The sequence below is a fragment of the Berghia stephanieae genome, chromosome 14 (genome assembly GCF_034508935.2).
Source record: "Berghia stephanieae isolate SIO BIC M18660-M18661 chromosome 14, UCSD_Bste_1.3, whole genome shotgun sequence".
Lineage (NCBI taxonomy): Eukaryota > Metazoa > Mollusca > Gastropoda > Nudibranchia > Aeolidiidae > Berghia > Berghia stephanieae.
Window position 1 is genome coordinate 32511791 of NC_088373.1, and position 12152 is coordinate 32523942.

The 12152-nt window shown below is 37.1% G+C and overlaps 1 protein-coding gene across 1 annotated transcript in view; it reads right to left on the bottom strand.

Annotated features, from left to right (window-relative positions):
• The window catches only part of LOC144959988 (uncharacterized), a 29883-nt gene that overhangs the window by 12997 nt on the left and 4734 nt on the right, over positions 1-12152 (bottom strand). The window contains 1 exon segment of the mRNA XM_078892887.1: positions 11297-11565. The gene's annotated coding sequence lies outside the window, so the exon portion shown is untranslated.

The window sequence follows — 12152 nt, forward strand, 5'->3', positions numbered from 1 at the left end:
CGTGTTTATGAGTAATTCTCACTAAACCGTATTAACCAGACTATAAACGTTCAAGATTACACATAGTTTTGTCTGTTGGTCCGTTATACTTCCGGATGGCAATGTTGTGAGTGTCTTAGCCAAGCGCATACTATCTATTGTTATGTTTATTGTATTGTTTTGTTTTGATTTGTCTTCTTTGTATTTTTTTTTTTTTTTTTTTTTTGCTTTGTTTTGTTTTGTTTTCTGGGTAAAACGATTAATGTGATTTGTAATTGCATTGCTAACTAAACTGTGGATTGTGGACTGTGTCAATCATGAATATTGATGAGTATGTAATTCATGAATATTAATGAGTGGTAGAAACTGATGACGTCACCCTAAACGATTTTGCCGAGAGCAGGAAAACGACATCTGCCGTACTCCGGAAAAACCCATATTTGAAAATTTGGCCAGAAAACTCGTCCTTCAAATATCGATCGATTTAAAAGACCCTCATCTTGACAAAAACTTTCAAACCTGGGACTTCGAGAAGTCCCAGGTTTGAGAGGTTTTGCCAAGATGAGGGTCATTTAAATTGATCGATATTTGAAGGACGGGTTTTCTGGCCAAATTTTTTAATATGAGTTTTTCCTGAAAACTGCAGAGATGTGGTAGGGAATAATTAATTGTCACACATCTTATTTACAAACAAATGTACATATACACATGATAAACACGCTTATACAAACATACAACACACATAGTGTATCTCTCTCTCTCTTTCTCTCTCTCTCTCTCTCTCTCTCTCTCTCTCTCTCTCTCTCTCTCTCTCTCTCTCTCTCTCTCTCTCTCTCTCTCTCTCTCTCTCTCTCTCTCTCTCTTTCCCTCTCTCTCATTGTGTGTATGTGTGTGTTTGTAAGTATGTGCATGTGTGTGTGTTTGTAAGTGTGTGTGTAAATGTTTGTAGGTGTGTGTGTGTGTAGCAGTTAATATCTCCTCTCTCTCTCTCACACACATACAGACGCACACATACCCACACACCCACACACACAAATAAACGCACACAAACACACATACCCGCCCCCGCACAAACACCCCCCCACCCCCATACACACACACACACATACACACACCCACACTCACCAATAAACATTAAATATAAAACTAAAAACAATTTCGTGGGAGATTTCACCTTGTTTCCGATCGTGGCCTTCGTAAAGTTATAGCCTGACACTGACCAAAAAATGACGTCAAAATGTCTGTCTTTTGCCACAAAAGAAAACAAATCGTGAGTTGTATTCAATAGTTCAACCAATGAAATAACTTGTTTCCATGAGCTCTATAACAACTCACTTGGCCGTGCAAAAACAAAATAATGACGTCAAACTGCCAGTCCTTTTGGATTTCAGTATCAGGCTATAACATAACGATGGATACGGCAAAAACCAAATAATGACGTCAAACTGCCGGTCCTTTTGGATTCCAGTATCAGGCTATAACATAACGATGGATACGGCAAAAACCAAATAATGACGTCAAACTGCCAGCCCTTTTGGATTCCAGTATCAGGCTATAACATAACGATGGCTACGCTCTGATCAAGTTGATTACAAGGCTTAAAATTGGAAATATAGATATAATGAAGTTGACGTCACTCAGGTCTTTGTTATTATTTTTTTGCCATCCATGTTTATGAGTAATTCTCACTAAACTGTGATCACCAGACTATAAACGTTCAAGGTGACACATAATTTTGTGTGTTGGTCCGTTACACTTCCGGATAATAATGGTGTGAGCTTCTTAGCCAAGCGCACATCATCTATCTATAGATAGTATGCGCTTGGCTAAGAATCTCATAACATTGCCATCCGGAAGTATAACGGACCAACACACACAACTATGTGTAACCTTAAACGTTTATAGTCTGGTTAATACATTTAGTGAGAACAACTCATAAACGCGGATAGCAAAAAACACTAACAAAGGCCGGAGTGACGTCAACTTCGATCTATCTATAGTTTGTGGTGACGTAATGCTGTTGGTCAGGAACTCTTTTTTAAGTGCTTTGATCACGTTAAGTGGATATTGCGCTATATTAAAGCTCAAGTTATTAAATAACGCTTCGAAATCCTTAAAATGCTGCACTCTGGCACTAAGTTTCAATTTTAAAAAGTTTTAATGACCAAGAAATGCTCATTACCATATGCAATGGGCATATCTATATTCCCGTTCCATGTGCTCCAGGCAGTGACATCTATGAAGTCCTGGCTCCAGGTCATTGGTCACGTTGCAAAGTGTGCTCAAAATGACCCACAGAGTGAAAAGTATTCACAGCTTTTGAAATATCTAGAATCACGATTGGTCACTTTGTTCAGGATGACACATTTGTATGTGTACAATTTTCATAAACAAAACAGTGTGTTTACATTTGTTAATAAGCATTCAATCGTTAGACAGTAATAAATCAAGTGATTGATGACTGGGTTGACGAAAACAGACTAAATATGTTTTGTTTGTTGTTGTTGTTTTAAAGGGTTTTACGGCGCTTGCAGCACATTTAGGTCATGTCAGCGCCAGTAAAAAGGAAGAAAATGGGATAGTATTACAATTAAAGCACCCAGGAGAAAGTAAGACAAAGGGGAACTGGGAACAAATAGGGATCAGATGTAGATTCCAAGGGCATACCACCAATGCACTTTGAGATCACCTATAAGTCTCATCCGGACACAAGCACAAAATCCAACAAAGAGGAATACACTCAAATGCTTACAATATACATTAGAAATAACAAATATAATAATACATAACAGAGAGATGATTTACAAGGAAAAAGATATCATCTCTCAAAACAATAACTATGCATTTGACTGTTTCCCTCCCAGCAAGGACTCCGACCAGGGCAGGAAAAAAAAGGAATGTCATTCCAAGACAAAGACAGAAAGCATATTGCAAACAGATATAAGGGGATAGAAGACGCAGTATGTACCTCCCTGCCCACTATGGGAGGTCAGGATCCCCACACAGGAAACATGAATATAGATCGCTCCCATTGGAGCTGAAATTTCGGAATTCTACGAATTGTTCATCGCAGTAGGCATGTCTGGTTGAGTCACCAAATTGAGACAAGGGGTTATTCAGTTCTATATATTTATATACGTATAAATATAAGTTTTATACGTCGAGTATGACAGGCCCGCAACACAAGTGGCTGTCGTCACAGTTGACTGAACACACACACAGTGTGATCTCTTTAACCTCCTAACAGCGAGAGAAAGATTTGAACTCAAACCAGAATTTATCTTGATCGATGGGGATGATCTATATTATAATCTTTTCAAGTGCTTGAGGTCATTGGTCACATTGCAAAATGTGCTCAAAGTTACCTACATAGTGAAAAGTGTTCACAGCTTATTAAATATCTAACATCACGATTGGTCATATGATTCAGATTGATGCATTGGTATGTTTACAACTTTCATAAACAAAGCAGCGTGTTTACTTGTTAAGAAATGTCCAATTGTTGGACAGCAACAAATCATGTGATTGATGACCTGGTTGGACGAAAACCCATCGCCACTTTCCGTGCCTGACCAGGACAAAATTGCTAATTCTACATAATATATTTTTTTTTATTTTACAAAGACGGCGATAACAGTGATGTGACTTAGGCTTCTATGAACCCCGACAGGCATCGCTGTTAGATCTCATTTGGGGGAAGATAAAAAAAAAAAACCCCGGATATATGTCATAGTGAGTTGACAGTTGACAGTTGTATTAGAATGGATCGGGGTGTGTAACGAGTCAAAGCCAATGGTTTGTAGTGTGTAGGTGTGTGTGTGTGTGTGTGTGTGTGTGTGTGTATGTGTGTGTGTGTGCAACGTTCTTGGGATAAACGTGGATATATAACATTTTGACCAGAAAATTCGTCCTTCAAATATCCGTCGATTAAAATGACGCTCATCTTGGCAACACACTATCAAACCTGGGACTTTATTAAAGTATTTCATAGAATTCCCAAGTTCGATAATATCTACCAAGGTGAAGGTCATTTTAATCGATGGATATTCATTTGAAGGACGAGTTTTCTGGCCAAAATTTTAATACGTGTTTTTACAGAGGTTGCCGGTTTCCCTGTAGGTATTTTTTAAAATTATTATTTATAACACAATGGGTGTATTGGGCCAATCGCTATCCTTCCCCGGTGACTGGGATAAAACATGGCCAAATTTGGCTGACATATTTGATGTTTTAGCCAAACACCTTAAATCACCGATCCTTTACAAGACAATCACGTACAGCGAGCTTTTCAAATTTCAAACGATACTTTGACCAAAGCTTTTGTGTCAGAGTTTGAAAAGTTTTCTTGAGACTCTCAGAATTAAAAATATTTGACGATGGGATGGAATCCATTTTCAGCCATCTTTAATTATAAAAGAAATGAAGAAATTCCTTTATTATTATTTTTTTCTGGCCAAAAATTAAATATAAAATGGCGTTTTGTGATTGTTATTATGTAGACGTGATAAAGACGACGTTAGCATGAAAAGTAACACATCTTGGGGTGACACACGCATACACACATACACACACACACACACGAACAGACACACACACACACACACACGAACACACACATACACACAGACGCTCATGCCCACCCCCACACATACACACACACACACGAACACACACACACACACACACAGACGCTCATGCCCACCCCCACACATACACACACACACACACGAACAGACACACACACACACACGAACACACACATACACACAGACGCTCATGCCCACCCCCACACATACTTGAGAAATGAGTCGATGAATTCCTGACAAAAACCCAAACGCTACTGATGATGTGTTTAGTTTACAAAACTTACAACATCCGCCAGCCGGATTTCACGTACCAACACAAATAACAATGTTTAACCTAACTCGTTTCTAGTCTGATTAATAATACAATTTAGTAAGAACTACTCATAAAAATGGCGGGCTAAAAACAATAACAATGAGATGAGTGACGTCAATAACGTTCTTTCTAGAGCGTCTATGCGGTCTTGTGGTATGAAACTCGCTTTCGGATCGGAAGATCTTGGGTTAGAGCCTCGATCAGCTCATAGTTGAGTCCTTGGAAAAGGCTCTTTACTCACATGCTCTCACCGTACTCAGGTGTAAAATGAGTACCTGGCTTTAACAGCGTTGTCGCTGTGCGAAAAAAATTATAATATCGCCTAACAGGCGTCATGTCACGTTCTGCGTGTTAAGTGTTGATATTGGTCAGGGACCCCTTGTAAAGCGTTTTTAATACGTTTAGTGGATATTGCGCTATATAAAAGCTCAATCTTTTTTTCTAGACAGAGCACCGAGACACCCAGGCATGTAGACGATGACAGCGAAAAGCCTGATGAATGAAGTCAAGTAGCTATTGATGACTGGCCAGGCGGCGACGCCGTTTGGGTGCTTTCAATGGAGAGAATACTTAACAGTCGTAACGTCACTTCCTTCCTAATGACGCATGGTAACTTAGAATCTGGCTCTAAACTATCGGAACAATGGCGGACGCCCGTATGAAATATTTCTCCGGCGAGCATAGAAGTGTATCCAGAGGAAAAAAAAAACACATAATTTTGATCATGTTTTGACTTTTACACATTCTGATCATAAGGCATATGAAAAGTTCTAGCCAGCATGAAGAATAAAAAGTAATGATTTTCTTTCTTTAGAACCAAGATGACCGCCGTTGCCGGGCGGCGTGACATCAGACTACTGAATCCAATTGAAGACGAATGAAAAAAGGGGAGGAAATAAGGACGGCGTTTAGAATGAAACGAAAAGAGTTATCTTTAAAACTATTTCACGGAAAATGCTCCAGAGAGACACGGGTTTAAGAGTTTGGGCCAGAGAAATCGTCCTTCAAATATCGATCGATTTAACTCACTCAACCCTAACACCGACAATAGATAGTTCGAAAATGACGTCACTCGGGTCTTTGTCATTGTTTTTTGCCATCCGCGTTTATGAGTAATGCTCACTGAACTGTTTTAACCCGACTATAAACGTTCATGGATACACACAGTTTTATGTGTTGTTCCGTTTTACTTCCGGATGGCAATGTTATGAGATTCTAAGCCAAGCGCATACTATCTATACCTCCGGATGGCAATGTTATGAGATTCTAAGCCAAGCGCATACTATCTATACTTCCGGATGGCAATGTTATGAGATTCTAAGCCAAGCGCATACAATCTATCGATAGCATCGAGCCATCGTTAAGTTATAGCCTGACACTGAAACCCAAAAAGACTGGCATTCTGGCGTCAATTTTCGGTCAGTGTCAGGCTTAGAAGTTAACGATGGCTACGATAGTATGCGCTTGGCCAAGAAGCTCACAACATTGCCATCAGGAAGTAAAACGGACCAACACATAAAACTATGTTTAACAACGAACGTTTATATTCTGATTAATACATTTAGTGAGAATTACTCATAAACGCGGATGGCAAAAAGCAATAACAAAGACCTGAGTGACGTCAACTTCATCTCGATAATATCTGGATTTCATAGATAAACAAATGCCCATCAATAAATATACATATTATGCTTGTTATTATTACCCCCCCCCCCTTCTCTCTCTCTCTCTCTCTCTCTCTCTCTCTCTCTCTCTCTCTCCCTCGCTCTCTCTCCCTTCTATCTCTCTCTGTCTATCTATCTATATCTCTATCAATCTCTCTCTCTCTCTCTCTCTCTCTCTCTCTCTCTCTCTCTCTCTTTCTCTCTCTCTCTCTCTCTTTCTCTCTCTCTCTCTCTCTCTCTCTCTCTCTCTCTCTCTCTCTCTCTCTCTCTCTCTCTCTCTCTCAATCTCTCAATTTCAGAGATAACTTTGACAACGAAGGTAAAGAAGATGTTCCTGAATGCTAACAATGGTATCTACACTACACACATATCCAAATATCAAACACAGCATGTAAACATCCATAACACAAACACCAGTCAATAATCAAACATTCAAACACACACACACACACACACACAACACACACACACACAGGCATGCAGACACATAATAGGGATGATCTGCATTACCTTTCCACGACCTTGAGGTCATTGGTCACATTGCAAAATGTGCTCAAAGTGACCCACATTGTGAAACATTTTCACAGTTATTTTTTAAATATCTAACATCACGATTGGTCATTTTAACCAGCTTGATCAGTGAATGACAGAACCAGTCGGATGGTGAGAATATTTGAACTGAGAGTTTAGTTTAGTTAGAAGGTCATTTTTTTAAAATGAGTTGTTTCGCGTTTACATTTGTAAAGGGAGCGATATATATTCATGTTTTCGTCCAACCAAGTCATCAATCACATGATTTGTTGCTATCCAACAATTGGATATTTCTTCAGAAATGTAAACACGATGCTTTGTTTACAAAAGTTTTTAACATACCCATGTGCCAAACTGAACAAAATGACCAATCGTGATGTTAGATATTTCAAAAGCTGTGAGCACTTTTCACTATGTGGGCCAGGTTGAGCATATTGTGCAATGTGACCAATGACTTCGAGCACATGGAAAGTTATAATAGATCATGCCCATTGATGCTGGACAGCAACAAATCATGCGATTGATGGCCTAGTTGGACGAATACATGAATATAGATAGTATGCGCTTGGCTAAGAAACTCATAACATTGCCATCCGGAAGTATAACGGACCAACACACAAAACTGTGTGTAACCATGAACGTTTAAAGTCAGGTTAATACAGTTTAGTGAGAATTACTCATAAAGGCGGATGGCAAAAAACAACAACAAATGCTGGAGTGACGTCATCTTCGATCTATCGATAGATAGAATGCGCTTGGCCAAGGAGTTCACAACATTGCCATCCAGAAGTATAACGGACCAACACACAAACTCTGTGTAACCATGAAGTTTTATAGTCGGGTTAATACAGTTTAGTGAGAATTACTCATAAAGGCGGATGGCAAAAAACAACAACAAAGGCTGGAGTGACGTCATCTTCGATCTATCGATAGATCGCTCCCATTGATGGTTCCATTGTGACCTCATGTTGCTATGCCTGTCAAGCTATTGACATGGATGCCTTTATAGATAGTATGCACTTGGCTAAGAAGCTCACAACATTGTCATCCGGAAGTATAACGGACCATCACACAAAACTATGTGTAACCATGAACTTTTATAGTCTGGTTAATACAGTTTAGTGAGAACAACTCACAAACACGGATGGCAAAAAACAATAACAAAGGCATGTATGAGCCTTCAGTTCTTCAATCAACATACAGTGCATACACTGTTGACAATTACGTCAGTTATCGTCTATTTTATTAAAACTAGTGGAATAAACATTTAAGTTGTTTTATTTTTGACTCGAAAACTGTAAAATAAAATAAAATATATAGATAGTATGCAGATGACGTCACTCAGGGCTTTGTTATTGTTTTTTGACTCCGCGTTTATGAGTAATGCTCACTGAACTGTATTAACCTGACTACAAACGTTCATGGATACACACAGTTTTGTGTGTTGGTCCGTTATACTTCCGAATGGCAATATTATGAGCTTCTGAGCCAAGCGCATACTATCTAAATTGGCCTTGAAATCAACAGCCTTCAACTACTACTTCTACTACTATTACTACCACTACTACTACTACTACTACTACTACTACTACTACTACTACTACTACTACCACTACTACTACTACTACTACTACTACTACTACTACTACTACTACTACTACTACTACTACTACTACTGCTACTACTACTACTACTACTACTACTACTACTACTGCTACTGCTATCATCATCAGGATCATCATCATCATCATCATCATCATCATCATCATCATCATTGTTACCATTATTACTATGTCTTAATATTATCATCATTATCATCATCTTCTTCGTTATTATCAACATCGCCATTTTTATTACTATTAAAAATAGCTCAGCGGCAGGTAAACATTCCATGTCGATATCTTCCCAGACTTGTTTTCGTTGATCCCTGATGTGATATTCTGGGTTCTTTTGGTCCCAAAGAAGGGGCCGGTCTCTCAAAAATTCAATAAACTTCTTTTGTAGTCGTTTTTTTTCTTTTGTTTGTTTTTTTTTTTTGTTATAGCTGTGTTGTGCTGTCTCTGGAGGGGGTTTCTATAAATAGAATGCGCTTGGCCAAGGAGTTCACAACATTGCCATCCGGAAGTATAACGGACCAACCCACAAAACTCTGTGTAACCATGAACTTTTATTGTCTGGTTAATACAGTTTAGTGAGAACAACTCATAAACGCGGACGGCAAAAACAATAACAAAGACCTGAGTGACGTCATCTTCGTTCTATCTATAGATAGTATGATCTTGGCTAAAGAACTCATAACATTGCCAGCCGGAAGTATAAAGGACCAACACACGAAAATGTGTGTAACCATGATCGTTGATAGTCAGGTTACTACAGTTTAGTGAGAATTACTCATAAACGCGGATGGCAAAAAACAATAACAAAGACCTGAGTGACGTCAACTTCGAACTATCTATAATTTCTTGTTGTTCGTTGTTATGAGTAGTTCTCAATGAAACCAGAAACGTCAATAATTTTCTGTCTCTTGGACCAAGTCCATCCTGACAAGAAGCAACACACACACACACACACACACACACACAAAATAGCGAACAAATGGAGACAGACCAGTTTAATTGTGTTTTGTAGTCTCTGGAGAGGGATTTGTCTATTTAATGTGTTGTTAGTTTCGTTTGTTTCGTGTGTTGTGTCGTGTGTGATCGCCGTGTGTGGTCTATGGAGGGTCCGCCTTAAGTGCTTGCCTATCACCCGTAAAAACATTTAATATAGATCATGCCCAGTACTTTGTTGTTTGGTTTTTGTTTTGATTTTTCCATCTGGTCGGTTTTTTTTTGGGTTTTTTTGTTTTTGTTTTGTTTTTTATGTTTTGGTGGTTTTTTTGTTTTTTGTTTTGTTTTGTGTGTGTGGGGGGGGGGAGGTGGATTTTCTTTGGGATATCATTTCTTTTTCAGAATGCCACATTTGTATATTCATTGGTTTTAGCAGTATAGAAAGAACGAAAATTACGTCATTAGCTCTTTGTTAGTGTTTATTAGCCAGCCATTTTTATGAGTAGTTTTCACAAAATCAGACTACAAAAAATGTTTAAGGTTACACATGGTTTTGTCTGTTGGAAAACTATTATTTCCTGCTGGTGAATGTTGTGAGCTTTTTTGCTAAACGCACAACACCCAATGGGATTTCTGGCTAAATACATTGAAAACTAAGTGTTTTTGGCCGTGGACTGCAAAACGTCCTGTCCCTGGTCATCGTGTGTTGAAGCGAAACCCCCGTAACCAAAATAGATCTCACCTCATCTGGAGTCCTAACCGAGACGATCGCTTCGGTCCCAACCAATCTATAGATAGTTCAAAGACGACGTCACTCAGGTCTTTGTTATTGTTTTTTTTTTTTTTGCCATCCGCGTTTATGAGTAATGCTCACTGAATATAGATAGTATGCAGATGACGTCACTCAGGCATTTGTTATTGTTTTTGCCATCCGCGTTTGTGAGTTGTTCTCACCAAACTGTATTAACCAGACTATAAAAGTTCATGGTTACAAAGAGTTTGTGTGTTGGTCCGTTATACTTCCGGATGGCAATGTTGTGAACTCCTTGGCCAAGCGCATACTATCTATAGATACTATACGTTTGAGTAAAATGCTCACAACATCTGTCTGCCAGATGAACGTACCAACAAAGTGCCATATCAAATAAATGGCGAGCTATGATAACAAGACTAAACCCAGGATATATAAGCTCTAGTCCACCTTCATAACAAACGGACCATGACTATCGACGCTTTATAATGCAATAAAAGTTAAAAGTTCACCTCCGCATTGATTTTATTTTAGAAAGACAAAGAAGACAATGATGATGTTAATGATGATGAAGAAGAAGATGAAGAAGAAGAAGAAGAAGAAGAAGAAGAAGAAGAAGAAGAAGAAGAAGAAGAAGAAGAAGAAGAAGAAGAAGAAGAAGAAAAAGTGGAGTTATCTGGTATCGTGCTATGTTATTCTTGGGGACAGAAGGTCCTTGGTTCGAGTCACGAGAGGTGCATAGTTGAGTCCTTAAAAGAAAAGAATCTTTACTGACATGCTCTCACCGTACTCAGATGTAAAATGGGTACCTGACTGTTTACAGCGTTGCATCTGTCCGAAAAAAAAATAATAACATATATATATATATATATATATATATATATATACATATATATATATATATATATATACAAGCTCTATACCTTAATTGTGTCTTCGGTGATTTGTTGTCTTTTATCCAATTGAAATAATACACAGATCACATATTGCAGATGACGTCATACGGTGGCTGGTTCTCAGTGCAGACTCAATAAACACAAGTTGATCTGAGAGTTATTTTTAGCCGATAACTCCATAATTTGTGCCTTATCAGAAATGAGATATTCCAGAGAATTGAAAGTTGAAGTCCTCGATCTTTGGTGGAACCGGCAGGTGAAACAGGTAACTGTATCATTAATTAGTTGGAGAATCACTGCAATGAATAGAAAGATAATAATAATAATAATAATAATAATAATAATAATAATAATAATAATAATAATAATAATAATAATAATAATACTAATAATAATAATACTAATAATAATAATAATAATAATAATAATAATAATAATAATAATAATAATAATAATAATAATAATAATAATAATAATAATAATAATATAATAATAATAATAATAAATAATAATAATAATAATAATAATAATAATAATAATAATAATAAAAATAATAATAATAATAATAATAATAATAATAATAATAATAATAATAATAATAATAATAATAATAATAATAATAATAATAATAATAATAATAATAATAATAATAATAATAATAATAATAATAATAATAATAATAATAATAATATTAATAATAATATATACTTTTTTATCCAAAAAAATGGAAATTCGTTTACAGACGTGGCGTGCATAAAAATGTATAAACACAAAGTTGAGAATGTATGGCGACAATGTATACATATATTTCTGCAAATGCACAAAAATGTAAAAATATACAACCAAGAACCAATAGCAACACTTTATATATTAATTTGATAAA